The sequence below is a fragment of the Pleurodeles waltl genome, chromosome 4_2 (genome assembly GCF_031143425.1).
Source record: "Pleurodeles waltl isolate 20211129_DDA chromosome 4_2, aPleWal1.hap1.20221129, whole genome shotgun sequence".
Taxonomy (NCBI): Eukaryota; Metazoa; Chordata; class Amphibia; order Caudata; family Salamandridae; genus Pleurodeles; species Pleurodeles waltl.
The window spans coordinates 71,327,029-71,342,841 of record NC_090443.1 but is presented as its reverse complement, the minus strand read 5'-3'; the positions used below and the strand labels follow the sequence as shown (position 1 = coordinate 71,342,841).

Below are 15,813 nucleotides of genomic sequence, written 5' to 3'. Positions count from 1 at the left end.
TTGATTTATCTTTGTGGGTTCAACGGGCCATGTGCCTACTAAGAAACGCTAACTCGGCTATTACCCAAGCACGCAAGAAGGTACTCCTGCTGAAGCTTGACCCCAAGTTGGTAAACCTCACCGTCTCAGATCCAGGAATCAAGGCTGAAGGTTTTCTCTTTGGCGACACTTTTATAAAAGAGCTTTGTAAATATGTAGCAACGTTTGCTTCACTTGACAAGGCGCAACAATCGCTAAAAAAAGATGTTTTCCAGTCATGTCTTCACCAGGGCCGGCAGAGGCAGGAACCGCTTTGCCGGCCATGCCTATAACAACCAAGGTTCCCGGGTCTCTTACAACAACAACTCATACCAGGAGTACTGACCACAATTTTACCCTCAAAGGAACCGGGGTTTCAGAAACAAAGGCAACGAAGTTCCAGGTTCTCCTCTCAACCCGGAAAGTCAACTTTCTGTCCTTCCTGTTGTAGGAGGTCGCCTTTCTCTGTTCTTTCCAAAATGGCAAGCTCTTACAGCAGATCCATGGGTCTTAAGCACTGTTCAGGGCTACGTTATCAAGCTCAAGGCCTTCTCAGAGCCTTTTCAATTGATCTTCCCTCATCCTCCTCAGTTTTCTTTACTAATGACAAATTTAATCTCTTTGGAAATTCAATCTCTTCTTCAAAAACAGGCAATTGTCCCTTGTTCTCTCAACCCTTCAGGTTTCATCAGCTCAGTCTTTCTAGTCCAAAAGAAGAACAAAAAGATGCATCCCGTTACCAATCTGAAACGGTTCAACCAGTTTGTCTATCACCACTTCAAAATGGAAACTATACTATACCTCAGGGATTCTTTGCTTCAAGGCAACTGGATGGTGTGGCTAGATCTTCAGGATGCGTACCTCACGGTCCCCATGCATTCAGATTCACAGAAGTTTCTTCAATTCCAATGGCTCAACCAGACATATTTTTTTTCCCTACCTTTCGGTCTGTCTTCCGCTCTATGCGGTTTCACAAAACTAATGAAACCGGTAGTAGCCTTACTCAGAGCTCGAGGGATCAGACTGATCATTTACTTGGGACGATATCCTTATCATGAACCAGAATCGTACATCCCTGCTTGCTCATGTCCGTCTAGCTTGCACTCTTCTCACAGATCTCGGTTTTATCATCAACTACGAAAAATCTTCACTAGTTCCTGTTAAAAAAAAAATTGAGTTTTTAGGTTTCCTAGTGAATTCCGTTTTAGCCACTCTTCTCCTTCCATCAGCAAAAATAAAATCCATCAAATCAGAAATCCTTCAAACTTTACGCAGTTCTCTTCTTTCCCTCAGATCCCTAGCAAGGATAGTAGGCCTCCTGTCCTCATTGATCCAAGCCATTTTTCCAGGTCCTTTACATTATCGGGCCCTGCAAAGGTTAAAAATTTGTCATCTCCAAAAAGGTCTCGCTTACTCAGATACTATCGTACTAGACCAGGAATCTCAATCAGAACTACAATGGTGGATAGACCATTTAGACACCTGGAATGGCAAGACTATTTTCGCATCAGCCCCAGATCTTGTATTAGAATCAGATGCAAGTCTGCTGGGTTGGGGGGCCCGCTGTGGTCCAATCTCGACTGGAGGCACATGGTCACTAGAGGAGTCAAAGTTGCACATCAACTGTTTAGAGATGCTTGCCGGCTCCTTTGCAACCAAAAGTCTGGCAAGGGACAGAGTTTGTTGTTCGGTTCTTCTCAGAACAGACAACATTTCAGCAGTTCTTTACATCAACCATCTGGGAGGCACAATATCCAAACCTTTAGCAGAAATGGCGAAAGGGTTCTGGGAGTTGTCTTCAAAATAGAATTTCAGTCCAAGCAGAGTACTTACCGGGCAATCTCAATTTGGTAGCAGATTGGCATTCTCGTCATTTCCTAGACTCCAGCGATTGGAAGCTCCTCCCCGAGGTTTTCAGCACTATTCATCAGAAATGGAGCTCCTTTCACATAGATCTCTTTGCTTCCTGTCTCAATACACAACTTCCACAGTTCTTCGGCTGGCGCCCGGATCCTTTAGAACTAGCCTTCAATGCTTTTTCTCAAGGTTGGTCAACCTCTCTAAATTATGCCTTACCTCCTTTCATTATGTTCTCCAGGTTGCTAGCACAGATGAGACGTCAACAGGCCAATTTAGTTCTCATAGTCCCATTCTGGCATTCCCAGGTGTGGCTCCCCACTCTCCTGGAACCTTCAATAGATGCTCCTTTTCTAATTCCCTCATTTCCAGAACTCTTGACCAACCCCCTCAGCCTCTCCCACCGTCTGATCCTAGAAAATCTCCTCACCCTTTCGGCCTGGAAAATATCTGGGAACCCCATCACTCCTGTCTATTTTGACAGAAGCTTCAAACTTCATCGAACTTTCCTGGGCTCCAGGAATAAAAAAAGGCTTACAGATCAGCTTGGTCTCTTTGGCATAGCTGGGGTGTGGGAAAACACATTGATTCCTTTGCAACAGATATAACTTTTATCGTCAATTTTTTGGCGGAAGCCAATAACGGGTAAGTCCTTTCGTACCATTAACTTGTACAGATCTGCGATTTCATCTTCTCACACTTACATCAACGGAAAGCCAGTTGGGGAACATCCGTTGGTTTGCCGTCTCTTAAAGGGAGTAACATTTTCTAATCCTCCTAAACCTAAATACAGTTCTTTGTGGGATGTAAATGCTGTTTTAAACCTTTTTGTTTCCTGGCCAGAAAATCCAATGCTTTCCTTGAAACAATTATCTGCTAAACTTACCATGTTATTATGCCTGGTTTCTTTCAAACGTCTGTCTGATGTTAGAGCGTTAGATATTACAGCTCGTCATTTTACTCCAACAGGTGTTCTCTTTAATGTGCACATGCATACTAAGACTAATATTTTGTCCGTTTTCTACCCTTTTTTCCCTGACCATCCGAAATTATGTGTAGGCCAGTGCTTGAATGTTTATGAACAACAGACAGCCGATTTCAGTAATACCGCTGCGTCCCAACTCCTCAGTTCCTTCAGAAAATCTTTTAATCCTGTGTCCTCTCCCACACTGGCTCTTTGGGTCCGCTGGATTATGGCCCTACCGGGCATAGATACCTCCACCTTTGGTTCCCACTCAGCTAGAGGAGCTAAGGCTTCTAAAGCTTTCTGGGCTGGCTCTCGCCTCAAGGACATTCTCAGATCAGCTGACTGGCTTAATGATAATGTATTTAGAGTGTTTTATTGTAAGCCAGTACAACAAGCTTCATTAAATGTTATGGATTCGCTTTAAACTAGCATAATAGGAGCTATCGGTCTTGTCATAAAATGTAGATTTTCCTAGTAATTTATGAAGAAAAGTCTTAATTTTATTAAAGACACCGAGGCGAGTATTATCCCACCTCAACAAACTCTTCCCTTTTGTTTTTGTTCCCTCCCTAACAGCACCTTCAACGACTCAGTAGACCTCTTCGTAGAGATCCCATCTATAACCAATGCCTTATAGGAGTATCGCCTTCAACTACTTTCCGGAACACCCATCTCTGATGAGATGCACAGATCCTTCTGAATTTTGTTTCTGGACTTCTATTGGTTTTACAAGAACTTTTATCTGTACTCAGGGCAATATGCATTTGTTGCTCTACTATTCTTTTATTTGTTACTTATTAGTCTCGCACAAGAAAAGAGGGCTGTTCTCAGTCAAGATAAGTATTATGGGGACAGCTCGTTGGTGACTGGTGCATTATATCGGACTACATGTCGTTTCCCATTGGCTGTCGTTTTGCCTTATGGGATTTGTAGTTTTCTTTCTTCTTGACTGCAGCTGCTGTTAACATAAATAAGAAAAGATAAGCATAATACTTTCCTCCGCGTCTCTACATAAGCCATGCAACAGGGTCGATGGCCAAGGTGGTTACAAAACTGCCCCCAAGGACGGACAAATGTAAAGCATTTACCAAAGATCAAGGATTTTTGAAAGGCAAGAACATGATCGAGTGATAGTGATGGCTGTGCGGTGGGCGTGGTTAAAAGCCCACATAGATACCAACATGTCGGAAAATCACTCAACCTAAATACGGGAATGTCTTGGCAGATCCGATACTCTTGGTCACCCATCTCTCTGAGGCGCTTTTAATTTGGCCCCAGACTGGATGAAGCTGGGCTCCAGTGCAGCTGACCTGCCCGGGAAATATCCTCCGTTGTGCACCCAGAGGGGCTGTTATGAGGTGGAAGGGAAGGAGGATCCAATCATTCACACCAACAATAAACCCAGAAAGATAACTGAATGGGTTTGCACACGTGCTGCCAAGATCTGCCACAAGTTCAAATCCTGGTAGGGCAGAGCCAGCTCTCGGTTTGATCCAACCGAGGTTGATCACGCCGGTACCATCGACGCTAGTGATGAACCAGGTGAAACAAAACATTTGGTTTTCACTTTGTTAGGGTGACCAGAATTTTAAGGCCAAAAACCTAGACATTTCAGAAAAAATAGGAGACAGACAACAATTTTACTTTAACCGAGAGCACAGAATCACAGCGCTCATCAGCACAGAATTACAGAAGAGGCACTAAGAACATAAATAAAAAGCAATTTTTAAAGCTAGTATGTTGCCTTTTAATTATATCGCTTTATGATAACACTTGCTATCTCTTCTTTGGAAAACAAAAAACAAAAAAAAACACCTCCCACAGTTTTCAGGCACCCCTCTCTAAAAACTGGACACGAGCTAAATTTCCCAAAATGTGCAGGGACAGCTGGTGAACAACCGGGACTGTCCAGGCAAATCTGGGACACCTGGTCCCCTTACGCTTTGTGCAGTATCAGTCAGTGGTGATTACCATGTGCGAGTTATATACATCAGCTGGTGTGCAGTGACTTGCCACCTACAGGCCCATTCACTGCTGATTACAAGCCTGTTGTATTCATTCAATTTGCACTTTTTCACAACCGCATATAGCGCTTCATGCCCCCAAAGAAGCGCCATAGCGCTTGGAGTGGACAGATAGCACACTAATCCACGCGTTTTGGACCATGATTGAAAAGTGGAATGGCATTTATTGCAGTGTAAACCTTTCCCAATATGTATCCGGAAGAACACCGATATTTGAATGGTAAAGCTGGATTGCCAGTGCCCGCTGAGTTTGACAGCACTCCTGCCAGATTAGGTTAGTGACACTCAGTGTTCCTAAGTCTGCCTTCCTGAGAAGGTTGTGTGAAAGGAGGGAGGGCTGCCTCACAGAGTGCACGGCTGTTCTGCAGGAGTGGGAGGGTGCGCCCAGGTGTGATGGGAGGCAGCGCCAGTGTGGCAGCAAGGAAGCAGTGCGCTAGCGTGGAAGATAGCACCAGTGCATGAGGGACAAGGATGTAGCTGGGAGGGTGTTTGGGATGTAACACACACACCTCTAATAATTTAAATTTTTGATAAAAATGTGGGTACAGTCTCTTTCGGTCGGGTATGGCGAGAAGTCCGTTGGATTTCACAAGAGATTGTTATATACACACACTGTCTGACAGTCTGTTAGAAGGACTCCAAAAAAATGTTTTTTTTTTTTTTTTTTACAAAATCTTCTGTTTTCTCAAATAATTTAGTAACCCTGCCAGTCTGCATTCCTCTCCCTTTCCACTGCACCTTAAGCCACTCTCCTGCGCCCTCCTTATTGTATTATGTATTTATCATTAAAGGCCAGTCTGATTGTTGAAAATCTGAACCTCGCACCCCCATCCCTCATTCGCGCAGACCAAGGTACGCCCTTGGTGCGTGAGGCAGCGCCAGAGTGTTATGGGAGGCAAGGCCAGTGTGGATACCAGTGCCAGCGTGTGATGGGAGGCAGTGCCAGGGTGTGATTGGCAGCAGCCCCAGTGCCAGCACCAGTGTGGGTACCCATGCAGGAGTGTGATGGGAAGCAGTGCCAGGGTGTGATGGGAGGCAGCACCAGTGTGGGTGCCAGCGTGTGATGGAAGGCAGCGCCTTTTGGGTACCAACGCCAGGGTTTGATGGGAGGCAGCGCCAGGATGTGATGGGAGGGAACACCAGTGCGAGTACCAGCGTGTGATGGGAGGCAGCGCCAGTGTGGGCACCAGGGTGTAATGAGGCAGCGCCAGTGTGGGTACCCGTGCCAGAGTGTGATGGGAAGCGGTGCCAGGGTGTGGTGGGAGGCAGTCCCAGGGTGGGTACCAGCGGCAGGGAGTGATGGAGGAAGCGCAGTGTGGGAACCAGTGCCAGCGTGTGATGGGAGGCAGCACCTGTGTCAGTACCAGCGCCTGTGTGGGTACCAGCACCAGGGTGCGATGGGAGGCAGCGCCAGCGTGGGTGCCAGTATTTGGTTGGAGGCAGCGCCAGGGTGAGATAGGAGGCAGCGCCCATGCACAGTCGAAGGTACCAAGGCGACGAACACCCTTCTACCTCTTGTTGCATCAGGAGGGGACAAAGCCCCAGAACTAGGCCACTGCGTGAAATCCTTGCAGAGGGTGACAGTTCACAGCGGAAACCTCTTGTCGTTTTTCCTGCATGTCAATTTGTGCAAGTGTGACCTCTGTATCTGTGCTAAGGGTTTTTATAGCGCAGGCGCACATGCCAATAGACCTGACTCAGACGGGAGACTCCTGATTTTTGGAGCAAAAATTAATACATTTTGGCTGTCTCCTGCCTGAAATTGCCTCCAGCTTCAATAGAAGTCAATGTGTGAAATACATTCTCCTGATTAGTGTTTTTTAAATCTCCCACTTTCCTCTTCTAAAATGTTGCCGTGTATGGGCACAAGAACGCCAAAGTGTTCTGTGCCTTGACTGCTGAGAGCTCCTCGGAGATTACAAAATGGGATGCAGAGCCTGCGTTCAGTGTTACGGTAGCGGGTATGAAGAAACTCACGTCCAGTCCAGGTTTGTGCACTCACAATGTCCCCTCGAATTCAGCGTAAAGAGAATTGCCCTGGTACCCGTATGATCAGATAAACCAATCTCAGAAAATGTTTCTGCACTTTACCCCCCTTGTAAGTGGCATAACTACAAATCAAGTGCCGACCCAATGCTATTACTCAGGTGTTTTTGCCTCGATTTACTGCAGCACTATGAATGAGGTCATTGGAGGCGAGGTCACTGGCAGTAATCTTTCTCACAGAACACACAGCTTTAGCATTTATTTATTTTTTCATTTTTAAATGGTTCTGCTTGTCTCCTTTCGGGTCATTCAGAGAGCACATCGTTGCCCATAGACATCCCTTTGCACAATTGAACAGTCTCAACCTCTCTCAATTTAATTTATGAATTCTGTGGCTTTCAGCCCTGTATTTACAATGAGGAAAATCAAATCATCAAGGGTTAGAATGAAACAGTAAAATAAAACCGGGAGTGGACAAGGTGGCGACGCCTGACACGGAACTAGGGCCACCAACCTTTCCACTATCACTCTGCAAGACACTGTGACCAGGCGGCCTCAAAACATGTTTACTGGGGAGCAAGCAAACCAGGAGTCCCTGGACACAGTTTTACAGTTTTATTTCCATAATCTGAATTAAGTCATACTAAAAATATAACTTGATCGGAATTGAGGGGGATTGCTATTCATATGGTTTTTGAGCTCCAGTCGTTTAGCCACCTCCTGCTGGTGCCACTTTTGAGAGACAAGTTTACAACAAGCATTTTTGCCTCACATTTCAACAAATCTCTAATGAAGTTAGAGCAGCCCGAGAAGATTTATGGCCTCAATGAGGGAGAGACTCTGTGATGCATGGGCAAATGGTGTTTGTTTAGTAAAATAAGCTTATTTTAGGAGCCGTCTGTTTGGTACAATAAGCTTATTTTGGGAGCCAGGTACAGGACAGCACTGGAATAAAGCCAAAACAAATGTCAGCGACATGGAAGGAACGGAATGCTGCAATAAAACGCAGACAGCTACCAGCCTAAAACACGCACACACGTACAGTGAAAGGGGATCGCCAAAGAAATGTAAAAAAAAAAAAAAAAAAGGTCCATCACAGCAACAGATAAAGAACCCAAAAGTGGAAAAATACAGTAGTTGGTCACTGCTCTGAAACAGAAAAAATAGGGAGAAAAAGGAAGAACTGACCACTAGCGAGCAAGAATTTTTAAAGGACACTGTAACCAACAAATGAAATTGCTTCCTTCGACAGTATCAGTAAATTTATGTATACACCAGGTTGAACGCTTACGCTTGACCTAAAAAAGAAGTGGGGGAACTAACCAATTTAGGCAGTATGCACGTGACATCACAGCACAGGCAATCACAGTGCATGACATCATGGCACGTCATCACATGTAGCATCACAGGAAGTGGCATCACAACCCACAACCTCACAAGAAGTGACATCAAATCTTAAGACCTAACACAGGTCCACCATAATTACATTTGAACGCTTGGCAATATTTAACAAATGAGAATTTGCACCAGGGTTGTGCTAAAAAAATGATGCAACCCTGATGCAAAATCTGGGCCTCAACTTACACATTTTTTTTTTTTAAACCTTGCCACTAAGAAATTGGCACTAAGGAGAAGCATTACAATGCATCTGCTCTGCTTAATTGTTTGCAGTCTGCATTTTAAAATATCTTATGGGGTTAAGGCAACCGCTGCAAAGATCTTTGTGTGCCCAGTAAATCTCTGGCAATAATAATAATAATAATAATGCTAAGATAACTGTGGTTTCTCAAATCCCAATTTTGAATCAAAGTAGCATAGAGGGTTACTGTGTCTCCTACAAAGCACATCATCTAACAAGCAAATCGCAGATCTTTATTTTATGTAGCTAGGTGAGTTACCAGTTTTAACACTTTGACGCAAATCCTGCAAAGCCCATTGAGGCCCACTGTAAAGAATGGTGTGCCTCCTAGGTGTTAATCTCAGATTTCTTTGCGCCATTTCTTCGGCCCCCCTAATAGGGGAACACCCCCTCTGCATACATTATGCGTGACGTGCATAATGTAGTGCAAAGGGTTACAAAGTGAAAAAATTTATGCATTGCACCACTCTGTAAATACGGAGCAGGGAAAGGTCACTTTAGCGCCACATTAGAGTAAAAAAAAAAAAAAAAAAAACGCTAAAGCGGTGCTTGGCCCTCTTAACTCAGGGCCTTAGTGTCAATGTATAATATGTGCATGTGACGTAAAGTGCTTTGACACCCTGAAATAGGATTGTAATTGTATTTACACAGTGCTTACTATTCCTGACAAGGCGTCCAGTGAGTAGTGTTATAAAAGAAATAAAAGAAAATAGTGGTACTTAAATTGTTATTGACATTCTTAAGTGCATGAGAAGCTCTTAGACACTGGGACTGAACAACATAAAATTCATGCCTCTCAAGTATTTGTGAAGCGATGATAACAAACTATGTTCCTTTGTTTACCCTCACTTGCATTTGAGTATCAGCTCCCAGTCAGGATAGTGGAAGAAAAGGAGGACTGATCGCCCCGCAACTCGGCCTTTGTCCTCGGCCCAGATGTAGTCTGACATATGAAAGCCCCCTCGCTGCCTGCACCTTGCTTCTGAAAAAACAAAAGTAGACAAAGTTCTAGCACTGCTGAATGTGTCCCGGTGTCTAAAAATTACACTGGGACAAGTTAATCATTTTTCAGTAGGGCCCACTTCTTTCAGTGTGGACGGCGTCCATCCTGTGAAAGTAGTGGGTCGACGCAGTGTACCAGTCTTGTGCCTTGATTATTACTTGACTAAGTGAGACTGGTACCCTGACATGTTTTGGCCCTGATGCCATGTTGCGTAAAGGACCAGGCCTGCCCCTCACATGGAGTTCCACTTCTTTTCTTGAGGTCTACCACAATGCACCAAGCGAGCCCCCATTCTAGGCAGTGAACTACTGTCCATGTATCATATTAAGCGGTGATGGTGGTAGCAGGCAACATTTTTAAAACCAATACTAGACTGTATTGCAAGGGAGTTCCGAGACCAATGTGGTCCGTTTTGGATGACCTTTAGTGAAACCCAAAATGGAGGAGGAGGACAGCTTCCCCCAAGCTGTGGAAGTTTACATTCTCCATTCCTGTGGCTGAAAGGTGGAGTTCTGCATGATTAATTTTAGATGATAAGGCTTTCAGCAATTCCACGACAGCCTAGTTAGCAAAGGACTGCTAATAAGCTCTTCCTAAATGAATACTGCCCGTCTAGTAGCTGGTAGGGGAGAAAGGTGCCACTGCAGTTTCTAATGTTCAAGGTGAGCACATTTCTAGATTACACCTGCCTTTGTGTCTGCTTCCAACACTTTCACAGCCAAGTTAAGAGAGTTCATACGGCATTGTGTCCATCTTTTGGCATCTCCTGCTAAGAGCCAGCCCCATTTTACCTGCAATGAGTGCCATCACTTTGCACAAAAGGCAGTGCCTGGAGAGCACCTGAAATATTTAAAAGCTAACCCACCAAAATAATTTCCCACATCTCAGAGTGGATCCACATATCCATCCTAGAAGATGGGTATTAAAGCGGAATCTAACATCCTTTCATTTCAAACTCTTAGTACAGCAAATCAGAACTCACTTTACAAACTCCTGTAAGTAAATTGACTTCTGCCCTCTTTTGTTGAGCACAAAGCAAATGTGACAAGATAAAGTAAGATTTAAAGGCATCTTTATTGATCTTTCACTTTTTAAATGAACAGAAAACCTGTTCCTTGTCAACTCGCGAGAAGGGGCGAGTAGGTTCTAAGACTGTGGACTGTAGAGTGTTAGAAGGACTTTAATGACCTGAAGACAGCAATGACTATGATCGGCACTTAATTGAACAGACTGACGCCTCATAAAAATTGGAATACAACTGGCTTCACTGGACGACAAGGGTAGAGCATGTCCAGTGGCCATTAAACAGCCACAAATTACCTCCTAGGGAACATAACTGGACGGCCTCTGAAAATGATTTGCTGTAGTGTGGGCGTTAAGACTGTTCTGGCCTTACTTGGTTGGTACAATGTTTGTGAGGCAAACAAATCACAAGCCACTTGTAGGAAGTTGGCTCTGTATATACTATCTCAAAGTGAGAGATAATGTGCACACTATCCAAGGGTTCCCCATAGAGGTTGATAGTGGCAAAATCAGATAATATTGATGCGCTATTTTGCGGTAGTGTGGTCGAGCAGTAGGCTCATCAGAGGGTAGTGTTAAGCATTTGTTGTACACACACAGGCAATAAATGATGAACACACACTCAAAGACTTAACTCCAGGCCAATAGTTTTTATATAGAAAAATATATTTTCTTAATTTATTTTAGAACCACAAGATTCAAAGTAAATACATAAAATGCAAGGTACTCCACATAGGTAAGTAAGGAACTTCGAATTAAAGCAGTAGTACACACAGTATAGATTAAAATGGCAATAAGCTATTTTAAAAGTGGACACTGCAAAAATCAACAGTTCCTGGGGGAGGTAAGTATAGTTAAGTTTCTGAGGTGAGTAAAGCACTTACAAGTTCAGTCTCCTGGGCATAGGCAGCCCACTGTTGGGGGTTCAAGGCAACCCCAAAGTCACCGCACCAGCAACACAGGGCCAGTCAGGTGCAGAGGTCAAAGGGGGGCCCAAAACACATAGGCAACTATGGAGAACAGGAGTGCTCCGGTTCCCATCTGTTGGCAGGTAAGTACCCGCATCCTCGGGGAACAGACCAGGGGGGCTTTGTAGAGCACTGGGTGATAGGGGGGGAGGAGGGGCACAAACACGCACACAAAACACACCCTCAGCGACACAGGGGTGGCCGGGTGTAGTGCGCAAAGTTGGCATCGGGTCTGTAATGGAGGGACCCCGGGGTCACTTAGGTGAAGCAGGCAGGGCACAAGGGGGCTTCTCGGGCCAGCCACCAACTGGGCTAGGAAGAGGGCCGCCTGCTGCTCACTCCTGCACTGGCGGTTGGTTCCTTTCAGTCCTGGGGGCTGCGGGTGCAGTGCTTGGTCCAGGAGTTGGGGTCTTTGCTACCAGCCAGTCGCAGTCAGGGGGAGCCTCTGGAGCCTCTCTGCAGGAGTCGCTGTGGGGATTCAAGGGAGGGGGGGTCATCTCAGGTTACTCACAAATTTGCAGTCGCCTGGGAGTCCTCTCTGCGGTGTTAGTTCTCTGGAGCTCGAGCCAGGGGCATCGGGTGCAGAGTGTGAAGTCTCACGCTTCCGGCGGGAAGAGTGAGTTCTTTGAAAGTTTCTACTTTGTTGCAAAAATGTTGCTGTGGGTGAACAGGGCCACTGTTCTCGGGAGTTTCTTGGTCCTTCGGTTCAGGGCAGTCCTCTGAATCCTCAGAGGTTGCTGGTTCCTGTCGGATGAGTCGCTGTGCAGGTTCTTTGAGTCCGGAGACAGCCCAGGTGCTGGGGCCAAGTCAGTTGTCGTCTCCGTCATCTCTGCATGGCTTTCAGGTCAGCAGTCCTTCTCTGTGTAGGTTGCAGGAATCTGATTTCCTGGGTTCTGGGGCGCCCCTAAATACTAAATTTAGGGGGGTGTTTAGGCCAGGAAAGCAGTAGCCAATGGCTACTGTCCAGGAGGGTGGCTACACCCTTTTTGTGCCTCCTCCCTGAGATGAGGGGGGACGCATCCCTAATCCTATTGGGGGAATCCTCCAATCTCAAGATGGAGGATTTCTAAAGGTAGGGGTCACCTCAGCTCAGGACACCTTAGGGGCTGTCCTGACTGGTGGGTGACTCCTCCTTGTTTTTCTCATTTTCCTCTCCTGCACTGCCGCCGAAAGTGGGGACAGTGGCCAGAGGGGCAGGCATCTCCACTAGCTTGGATGCCCTTGGGTGCTGTAACAAAAGGCATGAGCCTTTGAGGCTCACTGTCAGGTGTTACAGTTCCTGCAGGGGGAGGTGAGAAGCACCTCCACCCAGTACAGGCTTTGTTCCCGGCCACAGAGTGACAAAGGCACTCACCCCATGTGGCCAGAAACTCGTCTGGTTGTGGCAGGAACTGGTCAGCCTAGCACTAGAAGTCGGACTGGTATTCAGGGGGCATCTCTAAGATGCCCTCTGGGTGCATTTTACAATAAATCCCACACTGGCAGTGTGCATTTATTGTGCTGGGAAGTTTGATACCAAACTTCCCCCATTTCAGTGTAGCCATTATGGAACTGTGGAGTTCATGTTTGACAAATTCCCAGACCATATGCTCTTTATGGCTACCCTGCACTTACAAATGTCTAAGGTTTTACTTAGACACTGTAGGGGAATAGTGCTCATGCACATATGCCCTCACCTGTGGTATAGTGCACCCTGCCTTAGGGCTGTAAGGCCTGCTAGAGGGGTGACTTACCTATGCCACAGGCAGTGAGAGGTGGGCATGGCACTGTGAGGGAAGTGCCATGTCGACTTAGTCATTTTCTCCCGCCAGCACACAGAAGCTGTGAGGCAGTGTGCATGTGCTGAGTGAGGGGTCCCTAGGGTGGCATAAGACATGCTGCAGCCCTTAGAGACCTTCCCTGGCATCAGGGCCCTTTGTACCAGAGGTACCATTTACAAGTCACTATCCATGACCTGCCAAGTCAACGCTGTTTCATCCTCATGCTTCCAAACTCTCCGCCTACTCTGAAAGATCTTCAAGTGGATACCCTCTGACGCAAGAAAGACAGTCACTCACGCACTCGTCAGCAGTAAACTCGACTACGGCAACACACTCAGTGCCAGAATCAAAAAACAACTCCAAACTAGACTTCAAAGAATACAGAACGCCACCGCCAGACTGATTCTGGACATCCCCCACATCTCCACCCACCTGAGAGACCTACACTGGCTCCCCATCAACAAACGCATCACTTTCAAGCTCTTGACACATGCATACAAGGCCCTTCACAACACTGGACCTGACAACCTCAGCCACTGCCTCTCCTTCAGGTAACTACTCTCTGCTCGACTGGGCCTCGCCACTATCCCCATGATCTTGAACAAGGCTGGGTGAAGATCCTTCTCCTACCTTGCAGACCTGAAACACAATGCCACTCCACCTCGCTGGCTCAGTTCACGAGGGACCTCAAGTCCTGGCGCTTCAACTGACCCACATCCCCCAGCTAGCGCCTTGAGACCCCCTGGGTGATAAATCGCTCTTTATAAATGCTGATTGATTGATTGACATAGCAAGTGGCTATAACGCAAGCATGGGGAATTTGGCCCCTCCATTGCCGTGCTCAGTAGTGAAAAGGATCCATAAGTGGGGTGCAGACAGCCTCTTAAAAACAAAACCTTTGCTCTGGTGCCACTGCTCCTGCTACACCGTTGACAACCTTCACCTCTGGGGAGTACTGCGGCATCACAAACCAGCACGTTTAGTAATCTCCAAAGTTCTCCTAGCCACTGGGTTTATTTTATGTAGCTGCTGCCTGTTTTTTCGTGTTATGTTAAAAATATGTAGCTGCGGTTCTTTTGTGTATCGGCTGTCTGCGTCATACGTAGCTGTTATATAGCTGCTGTCATGGTCTATATGTAGTTGCTTTCTATATTATTGCATGCTCTGTAAATGTAGCAGTTACAGCACTGATGTTACATTGCGTCCACCTAGTCTTGTTATGTAGCTGCTGTCTGATGTTATCGGTTAGGTCGCTGCTGATTATGTTATGTTGCTGCTCTCTAAGTTATACTATTGAACTGTTTATTTGTACGTATGTTCAATACAACTAGTGACTTTAAAAAAATTCCAGGCTGACGTGACATTTTATGTGCTATCTCGGGTCATGTTCGGACTCTTAGAGTCTAACCAGATCCCTAGCTATAAGTCTCTGTCAAACCCACTCTCTCCTTCAAGCCAGGCTGCGGAACTGCAAAGTCCTCCTGGAAATGGGAAGACGCGTGATTTCAATGCCGTTTGGCAGTCTGAAGGTGCATCACACTCGCGAAAACTACCTTTTAATTCCCCAAAAATTCATAGCACCCATATCACCTAAACTTTACAACAAATAAGACGAGTGCCACCTTCCTCTGCCCAAGAAACGTTACAGCCAAATCCAAATTCTTTATACAGACTTCTGCGCAGACTACAACTCATCCAGAGAGAAAGTAGACTCTCGGGGAGCCATGAAGACCCTCACCTGAACTTCGATCTCAACTCACCTTCACCCTTCTGGGGTGGGGGCTGTCAGACCCCGGCCACAGTAACCCAAACCTTCTGAGGCAACTTTCGCGCCAGAACCTGAAGGCGCACCAAACACAAAAGAAAGACACATCTGTCTAAACGTGGTGGCCATCTTGAGTGTACGGCAGGCCAGAGCCCTTCATTACCAAAGTATTTCTATGCTGCCCTCGCACTTCTGAGAGGCATAAACAGAACAGGGAGTGCAGACGGCCAGAACTGTGAATTTACTTCTTCAAAAGGATAAGCGTCCCTGAAACTGTCACCTTTAACTGGAAAGAAACCTTTACAAATGCCGAGTATAGTTACTATAATCTCAGAGGCTAATTATATATGTGCGGAGTTTTAAACAACTGTGTATTTTCTTCAAACAATTCAGATGTTATTTTGCTTTTCTATAGAATGTGTCATTTATGACATGTACTTTGCAAACAAAAATAATGATATTTAGAAATATCTCGTAATACTTACTGATAGTTATGCAGATATGTGGCAAGTGTACAAGAAGTTATACAGGCGACATCACACTAACATGGCCGCCCTATTTAAACCGTTTCCATAGCTACTGAGACACTAGCTGAAAAGTCAGCATAGGTAGACGACCATGTGGAAAGATCGGAAATTACACTAGAAAAGCGCTTGTATCTATTGTAGTATTTCTAGCCCCAGTTCCTTCCCGTTTAAACAATTAGAAAACCAGGATTACAAGTCCGAGAAATCAAAGAAAATTCCTGGACTGGATGAAGTATTCATGCTCGGAACTGGGAAACCTAAGAGCTTTGCACATGT

At 45.8% G+C, this 15,813-nt stretch overlaps 1 protein-coding gene across 6 annotated transcripts in view; it reads right to left on the bottom strand.

Moving 5' to 3' along the window:
• Window positions 1-15,150, bottom strand: part of TIMELESS (timeless circadian regulator) — a 361,230-nt gene extending 346,080 nt beyond the window's left edge. For 3 of the 6 annotated variants that reach the window (XM_069230700.1, XM_069230699.1, XM_069230701.1), the window contains exon 1: window positions 15,006-15,114. The gene's annotated coding sequence lies outside the window, so the exon portion shown is untranslated. Of the gene's footprint in view, window positions 1-9,340; window positions 9,464-15,005 lie in introns of those variants that run through there. The other 3 variants (XM_069230703.1, XM_069230697.1, XM_069230696.1) reach the window with 3 other exon arrangements.
• Window positions 15,151-15,813: the final 663 nt, after the last annotated feature.